The sequence below is a fragment of the Pimephales promelas genome, chromosome 12, assembly GCF_988280905.1.
Source record: "Pimephales promelas chromosome 12, fPimPro1.hap1.1, whole genome shotgun sequence".
NCBI lineage: Eukaryota > Metazoa > Chordata > Actinopteri > Cypriniformes > Leuciscidae > Pimephales > Pimephales promelas.
This window is the reverse complement of record NC_142780.1, coordinates 3979026-3988222: the sequence shown is the minus strand read 5'-3', so window position 1 is coordinate 3988222 and position 9197 is coordinate 3979026. Positions and strand designations below refer to the sequence as shown.

The following is a 9197-nucleotide window of genomic DNA, read 5'->3' as shown; positions in this document are numbered from 1 at the left end:
ATTTTTTGTGGCGTTTGACACAGTTTACAAACCAGATCCTCCTGTCAACCCTCATGACAAAAGGCTTCTCAGTTCAGTGGTTCAAGTCTCACCTCTAAGATAGGTCCTTCAGGTCTTTGAGACTGGTTGTCTAAGTCGCAACATCTTTCAACTGGGGTACCTCAGGGCTCAGTGCTTGGACCCCGTCTCTTCTCATCTACAAGTCATCACTAGGATCTGTCATTCAGAAGCATGGCTTTTCCTATCACTGTTATTCTAACTCTACTTTTCATTCCAGCCAGATGATCCAATGGTAGCTGCTCAAATCTCAGACTGCCTGACCTTGCAAAGACAGAAATGCTTGTTGTCTTGGCCAACTAAACACTTCACAACTCCTCCATTCAGCTAGGTTCATCATCCACAAATCCTTCCAGGACAGCTAGGAACCTAAGAGTTGGGATTGATTATCACCACACCATATTGCTAGAACATCCCAGTCTTGCAGATGTGCCTTATACAACATTAGGAAGATTTGGCACTTCCGATCTGAGCATACTACACAACGTCTTGTCTTTCGTCACACCTTTCTTCATCAGTTTGCACAGGCTACCAATAGCCACTCGCATTACATATAATCTATAGCATCTCAACATCTATACCTAAACTTTCTACTTCAAACTTATGTCCCCTCCAGAAGCTTCCCAAAAGATGTGCAAAATCACTTTCACCAACCTTTACCTTGACTGTTCTCTGCAGGAATAACCGGACTAACCCAGCGTGAGAGTCTACAGTTATTTTCAAGAAATGCTAAAGATGCATCTTTTTTGTCAACAGTTGACTCATTAATACTAGCACTCACTCTTCTATTCTATTCTATTTTTGAAAAAGAAAATGCATATTTATATTTTCTATATAATAATTTTATAATATAATTTTCTAAATATAATTCACGAGTTCACACTTACATATAATTTTGAGTGAGTAAGATTCAATGCGTATTTGGCGTGCTGTCCGGAGGGAGGGCTCCGTGCTCGGAATTCTGCCCGAACCCAGAGTACTCCCCCCCGTATGCAAGTGATTTTTTAGAAAGAGGAGTGTGCAGGACTAGGAGTGTGGAGAAGGGGTGGAGGAGGGATGCTGCAAACTGCCAATGGATCGAGGTAAGACTGCTGAGTCTATATATACCCTCTTATCATTGGTTGCTGATTGCTGATTGCCGTCCACTCGTGTTAATTATCTGAACGTGCTCCTCCCGAACTTAGTTATTAACAAAACTTCATTTCACGAGTTCACACTTACATATAATTTTGAGTGAGTAAGATTCAATGCGTATTTGGCGTGCTGTCCGGAGGGAGGGCTCCGTGCTCGGAATTCTGCCCGAACCCAGAGTACTCCCCCCAAAAGGCTAAAGAGCAGAGGACAGCCGCCGGACTAAAGACCCCCCAAAGAGTGCCAAGAAATGGCGGGCTGGCATCTCGAGAAGGGGCCTGGATGCTTGGTCAGGGAGGCCCGTGATGTTGGCTCACTGCCTGGACTGATGGCCCTTGTTGACTGCGAACAAGGTGTGGTTGTTGTATACTTGTCCAGGAGGTTTTCGCGCTGCATCCACTGTAAGACCAAATATTCGCTGAAATGAAAGAGAAAACATGAGTGCTCTACCTGGAACTTTCTCGCTCCGTCCGATGTGAGACCAATGCTCGCTGGACGGAAAGAGGAAACCTGAAAAGAGGAAAATGAGTGCTTATCCAGGAGATTTTCTCGTACTCTCGTCCACGGTGAGACCGAATGCTCACCGGATGAAAGAGAGAAAATTTAAGTGCTCTACTGGGAAAGCTCTCGCTCCGTCCGCTGTGAGACCAATGCTCGCTGGACGGAAAGAGGAAACCTGACAAGAGGGGAAAATGAGTGTTTGCCCAGGAGATTTCTCGTATTCCATCCGCTGTGAGACCAGCTGCTCGCTGGATGAAAGAGAAAATTTTAAGTGCTCTACTGGGAAAGCTCTCACTCCGTCCGCTGTGAGACTAATGCTCGCTGGACGGAAAGAGGAAACCTGACAAGAGGGGAAAATGAGTGTTTGCCCAGGAAATTTTCTCATGTCCGTCCGCTGTGAGACCAACTGCTCGCTGGATGAAAGAGAAAATTTTAAGTGCTCTACTGGGAAAGCTCTCACTCCATCCGCTGTGAGACCGATGCTCGCTGGATGGAAGAAGGAAAACTGAAAAGTGGAAAAATTGAGTGCTTGCCCAGGAGATTTTTCTCACACTGCATCCGCTGTGAGACCAACTGCTCGCTGGATGAAGGAGAAAAATGTAAGGGCTCCTCTGGGAAAGCACTCACTCTGCTCATAAAGTGATGGCGGTTTTTTGAGCGTCTAAGAAAAACGAAAAAGGGTAATTTAAACGTGGCATTGAGTGTGTGAGTGGAACTGAAGGGCTGGTAGCTTATGCGGAAAGCCGAATACATTTAATGAGAATTTCCAGTGTTATGGGGTGTCCGGAGTCGGGGGCGGGTGGGCTGGGATCTTTGGATCCCTTTAATCAGGGTTTGTGAATTGTTTAACTCCACAGAAGTAGTGCCGTACGACAGTTTATGGGAAAAACTGGATTGCCGCTCAAATAACCTTTAATAGGAGATAAAAGATTTGATTGGAAAGAGAAAAATCGGGGGAAGGCAAGTTATAAGAGACGTTATATTTATCGTTTCCTTTCTTTATGTTACCTCCAAGCGGTAATATAGGATTGAAGGGTCCTGGGAGATACCGCTTGGAGGATAAATTTTGATGCGTGCGACGTTAGCTTGGAGACCAAGCTTGCTGGACAGAGGAAATAATCAATTAAGGGTTTTAGCAGGAATAATAATTCTAAATGGTGATGTACTGGAGAGAAAACATCATTGTTATAGCAGTGTAGAAAATAAGCCAGAGGAACAGAGCTCCTGCGGGAGCAGAGAAGAGGTCACTGCTTGAGCAGTGTAGAAAATTATCCAGAGAAACAGAGCATCTGTGGGAGCAGAGGAGACGTCACTGCTGTGGCGGTGTAGTAAATTAGCCAGAGAAACGGAGCTCCTGTGGGAGCAGAGTAGACATCATTGCTGTGACGGTGAAGAAAATTAGCCAGAGAAAAGAGTTTCAGATGGAGCAGAGGAGACGACACTGCTGTGGCAGTGTAGAAAGTTAGCCGGAGAAACAGGGCTCCAGTGGGAGCAGAGGGGACGTCACTGTTATAGCAGTGTAGAAAATAAGCCAGAGTAAGAGAGCTCCAGTGGGAGCAGAGTAGACATCACTGCTGGGGCCGAGTAAAAATTAGTCAGAGAAAGAGAGCTCCAGTGGGAGCAGAGTAGACATCACTGCTGTGTCAGTGTAGAAAAAATAGCCAGAGAAACAGAGCTCATATGAGAATTATTCAGAGAAACAGAGCTCCTGTAGGAGCAGATGAGACATCACTGCTGGGGCCGAGTAGAAAAATTAGCCAGAGAAACAGAGCTCCTGTGGGAGCAGATGAGACATCACTGCTGGGGCAGAGTAGAAAAATTAGCCAGAGAAACAGAGCTTCAGTGGGAGCAGATGAGACGTCACTGCTGGGGTAGAGTAGAAAAATTAGCCGAAAGAAACACGGCTCCTGTGTGAGCAGAGTAGACATCACTGCTGGGGCAGAGTAGAAAAGATTAGCCAGAGAAACAGAGCTCCTGTGGGAGCAGAGTAGACATCACTGCTGGGGCAGAGTAGAAAAGATTAGCCAGAGAAACAGAGCTCCTGTGGGAGCAGATGAGACATCACTGCTGGGGCAGAGTAGAAAATTAGCCGAAAAAAAAAAAAAACGCGGCTCTTGTGGGAGCAGATGAGACATCACTGCTGGGGCAGACTATAAAAGATTGGCCAGAGAAACGGAGCTCCTGTGGGAGCAGAGTAGACATCACTGCTGGGGCAGAGTAGAAAAGATTAGCCAGAGAAACAGAGCTCCTGTGGGAGCAGATGAGACATCACTGCTGGGGCAGAGTAGAAAATTAGCCGAAAGAAACACGGCTCTTGTGGGAGCAGATGAGACATCACTGCTGGGGCAGAGTATAAAAGATTGGCCAGAGAAACAGAGCTCCTGTGGGGGCAGAGGAGACATCACTGCTGGGGCGGTGGAGAAAATTAGCCAGAGAAACAGAACTCCAGTGGGAGCAGAGGAGACGTCACTGCTGGGGCAGTATAGAAAATTAGCCGGAGAAACAGAGCTTCAGTGGGAGCAGATGAGACATCACTGCTGGGGCAGAGTAGAAAAATTAGCCGAAAGAAACACGGCTCCTGTGGGAGCAGAGTAGACATCACTGCTGGGGCAGAGTAGAAAAGATTAGCCAGAGAAACGGAGCTCCTGTGGGAGCAGAGTAGACATCACTGCTGGGGCAGAGTAGAAAAATTAGTCAGAGAAACAGAGCTCCTGTGGGAGCAGAGTAGACATCACTGCTGGGGCAGAGTAGAAAAATTAGTCAGAGAAACGGAGCTCCTGTGGGAGCAGAGTAGACATCACTGCTGGGGCAGAGTAGAAAATTAGTCAGAGAAACAGAGCTCCTGTGGGAGCAGATGAGAAATCACTGTTGGGGCAAAGTAGAAAAATTAGTCAGAGAAACAGAGCTTCTGTGGGAGCAGATGAGACATCACTGTTGGGGCAAAGTAGAAAAATTAGTCAGAGAAACAGAGCTCCTGTGGGAGCAGATGAGACACCACTGCTGGGGCAGAGTAGAAAAATTAGTCAGAGAAACGGAGCTCCTTTGGGAGCAGAGGAGACGTCACTGCTGGGGCGGTGGAGAAAATTAGCCAGAGAAACAGAGCTCCAGTGGGAGCAGAGGAGACGTCACTGCTGGGGCAGTATAGACAATTAGCCGGAGAAACAGAGCTTCAGTGGGAGCAGAGTAGACGTCACTGCTGGGCAGTGGAGAAACGTACCTGTGCAAATGAGCTGTGGTGTGAAGCCGAGCAAAAGCGGGAAGTAGATTGGGGCCTGGCTGGCCGATTATCATCTTCTTGAGCGCAAACAAAGATGCGAAAAAGAGGGGCGATTTAATCTTTGCAGGATTATGCACATCTTTATTAACGTTTCAAAATGGCTTAGGGAACTTTCACCCTGGCAGTTAAGTCCGTAACGGGGAATGGTTCGCATGAAAAATCGCTAATGTGAACGCCATTATGGGAACCGGGTGCGCACTGGGGTACCGGACCCGAGACTACCTGGAGGAGGTGGTGGTAGTACTGACTACCCAGCACGGACTCGGGTGCGCCCTTGTTCAGGAAATAAGGTATCCTGTGCATGCGTTTTAGCTTATTGTGATGTATTCAGTTAAATAAGTAAGGGATGATAGTGTTGAGGAATTACCCTGGATACGAGCGAGAGTGAGCCTGCAGTGTATTCGAGCATTGTACGTGGAATCAGAGCAACATATTTGTAAATCCACTGTATTCTTAAGGGTCCGTTTGCAAGCAGCAGAAAACCACCTTATGCGACACACGTACAATAAACCTGTATTGTTCACTTAACTGCGCATAATAGAAGCAATTTTACTAAAAATAAATAAGTAAATACACAATATTTACCCACGTTCTGCTTTCCATCGAGCGCCGTGCACGTTTGCAATGACATATGATGCACGCGAACGCACCAAGGTTCGATGGAATTAAATTGGGTGTGGAACCGGACCCACGCTGCGGGGGGCGTCGGGGACAAATGCGCTCGGACCGCTGCAAACACAGGATACAAACCATATATGGCATTTCACCGTAACAAGCCTAGTGTAAAAGCTCCGTTGTTTCTCATTTATTTATTTGTCATTTCTAAGGGTGGTTCCCTGCCGATTTGTTCGTTCTGGATTAGTAAACCAAATTGTGAAGCTGCGGGTTAGAATTGGTCTGAACTTCTGAAATCTTAAAAGAGGAGTCGATTCCTGTTAATGGAATCGATTCCTAGCTTTGGAATCGACTCTATATTCCTAACGCCTCGGATCGAGGAATCGATTCTTTTTGGGATCGAGGAATCAATTCTTTTAGAATCGATTCCCAGCCCTACTGTTTACGTGTGAGTTTTACGCCATAAAGAAGCATCGCGTTTAAGGAACGCAAATCATTGTACAGAAACTATTTATATCGATCACAATTAGTATCCGGATAGCGTAAATGCTCGACATTCAACGATTGAAGCGATGCGAAGTTCAATCAGGGACGCGAAAGTTTTCAGCTAAGCACTCACAGAGTTGACCCGGCAGATGTTTGAGAGTGTGGATCAGCCGGGACTGGATCTGCAGCGTGGCTTAACTTACTTACTGCCTGTTGCGACGGCCGACGCTGGAGGAATGTCCATTCCTTTGCGTTAAGATGGCAGCATTGCCTTGTCCATATCTCTATGGCAGGAATTATTGAATGGTCCGGTTTAAAGATACCGCGGAAGTAGATTGCGGATGTTTCGCCCGGGGTGGCGATGACCCGTTTGTTTGGCCTGACGCCCATGGGATGATACCGGGTTGCGGAAAAGATTCCTAATTCTGGACGAAAGATTCTCTATCGAAAACAGGAAGAGCTAGATTCGGACATGGCCAAATGCTGCAAACTGCCAATGGATCGAGGTAAGACTGCTGAGTCTATATATACCCTCTTATCATTGGTTGCTGATTGCTGATTGCCGTCCACTCGTGTTAATTATCTGAACGTGCTCCTCCCGAACTTAGTTATTAACAAAACTTCATTATATGATTTATATAAGTACGGTTTATAAGCTGTTTTCCTCATGGAGACAAAAAATCTCTCTCTCTCTCTCACTCTCTCTCACACAAACACACACACACACATAGATACTTACATAAACATGTGCATGATATTCAACTGACTTTACAATGTTTCCAATCTTTAGTACAGGCAACGAAGAATAACTTTAATTATTTTTATCAGTACTTTCCTCACGCACATCCTAATTTAGTTACAACAACATTCTAACTCTTCGCCTATCTCTATACCCATAACTTATCTGTAAAATCAGTGGGAGATTAGGTGAATAACAATGATGTAGAAGCACCAAACCCTGGTTGGCCTTAACTTGACATAAACTGTAAACTTGTCCCTCAGATCTGATTTGTTGATTGGACTGTTGTCAGAGGATCAACAAAGATGTTGATCTAGGAACATGTTGTAGTTGGTGAAATTAGTTTTTGCCTTTCCCCAAGCTACTATTTTTACTGAGTTCAGGCCATGGGCGAAGGAGCCATTATAGGACACGTCCCCCCCACATTTCAAAATCTAAGTTTTGTCCCCCCCACTATGTCCCAATGTAGGATTTGTTTTGCATTGCCTGCCTATCTTTGGAGTCTCCCAATTAATCCATTCTGCAACTTTTAAATACATAATTCAATTTTTAAAAACGGCCGGTATTCTTCAGCTGCTTATGTCGTCAGTCGACCATGATCGCGGCATTGCGCACCACTCGCGCATGCGCATCTAGGTGACACAGATAACTGTGCGCATCAATATGTTCCTGGGAGTTGCACGGGATTGTGGAAGCGCGCAAAAGTTCCAGAAATGTACAAAAGTGCCCTGGCCTTGAATGACAAGGTAAGGAAAATAAGACTAAACCAAAATTAAATAACCAAGACTTGGTTGGTATTTTTCTCAGGAGATGTTTTGAGCATTTTACTTCAGACACCGGATTATCAGCAAACTACCAAGAGAACTGCTAGCTGGCTACTCAAAATAAACTAGCAGGGGGAATGCCCCCGGACCCCCCTAGCATTTAATGTCCCCCCCAGGTTCAGAATTGCTCCTACGCCCCTGGTTCAGGCATCATTAATTGTTCTTAACTGCAGGTCAGCTTGGAGATCACAAGGAGAATGAACTGACTTTACAGAAATATCTTTCTACAACTGCCTGACTGTACATTATAATATGCAGAATGCCACAGATGTCTCTTCTCAAAGCAACGCAGTATGAGTGTGTTGTCCTTTTACTTCAGTTGTCCTCTAAGCAAGTTGAATGACTGAATTAATGGAGAAACATTTTTTTAATTTAAAAAAAAAATAAATAAACACTGCTGTTATTTTTTTAAGAAAATAGTCAAATCGTGCAGATTTCCATTGTTTATTTTGATAACTTTCATTTTGATCCTTCACCTGTTGGATATAATTTTGATGTGCATACTTTTCCCCTCTTTTGAGATACAATTCTTTAAAGGGATACTCCACCCAAAAATGAAAATTCTGTCATCATTCACTCACTCTCAAGTCGTTGCAAACCTGTATGAGTTTCTTTCTTCTGCTGAACGCAAAGGAAGATATTTCGAAGAGCGATTGAAACTTTGGCACCATTGACTTCCATAGTATTTTTTTTTCTCTCTACTTTGGAAGTCAATGGTGCCAAACAACCGTTTGGTTCCAGTCGTTCTCCAAAATATCTTCCTCTGTGTTCAGCAGAAGAAAGAAACTCCTACAGGTTTGCAACAACTTGAGTAAATGATGACCGAATTTTCGTTTTTGGGTAAAGATCCCTTTAAATAAAAATATGAATGTGAAATAAATGAATTCCTCCAATTTTAACAATGTTTTGGTTGTTGTAATTAACATGCAAAAACAGTTTTTAATTAGCATCAATTTTTGTACGTGCTTATCTTATCTAAGCTTGACTGAATAATACTTTAATCTGAAATCTAGAATGTGTCCTTTTTCCCTCTCTTTAAAAGGATGAGAGCGGTAGCACGTGGTGACAGGCGGCAGAGAAATGGGATGAGAGAGGTCAGAGGTCGTGTAAGGCAGGGGTGGAGCAATGAACCATGTCACAGTGCGTTAAACAATTGGGAACCTGCTCTTTCTCTCGCTGTTTGTTTGTTGATGCTATCATGGCTTGTCTGAGGACAAGGGCAGTTCAAAAGATTAATTTGTGGAAGATTGCAGGAGAGAATGTATGCAAACTTTATATATTAAACAGCTCAGTCTCATTAACTTAGTCTTAAGTTTTTTAGATGTTCAAAGACAAACAAATTTAAAATGCACATTGAAGTCATCCTCTTAGAAATAATATCAATTTGTGAACCAAATTTTGTTTAAAACTTGAAATAATTCAAGAATGAGAATGATGTTGGAATTGACTAGTATTGCTTTGAAATGTACTTTTTTCAAACATATTTGAACACAAGTTACTTTCTTTTCCCATTCATTGACTGACATCTCTTCTGTCCCCATGTTGAGATGAATCATGGGTAATTGCA

At 44.1% G+C, this 9197-nt stretch overlaps 1 long non-coding RNA gene across 2 annotated transcripts; it reads right to left on the bottom strand.

Annotated features, from left to right (window-relative positions):
- Positions 1–1297: 1297 nt before the first annotated feature.
- Positions 1298–5595, bottom strand: LOC148976917 (uncharacterized). Of its 2 annotated transcripts, none has more exons than XR_016145907.1 (2): positions 5552–5595; positions 1298–1606 (listed from the first exon to the last, which is right to left on the bottom strand). It is a non-coding gene; the product is annotated as an uncharacterized LOC148976917 (long non-coding RNA). The 2 variants fall into 2 exon arrangements; XR_016145906.1 differs by lacking the exon at positions 5552–5595 and adding an exon at positions 4907–5543.
- Positions 5596–9197: the final 3602 nt, after the last annotated feature.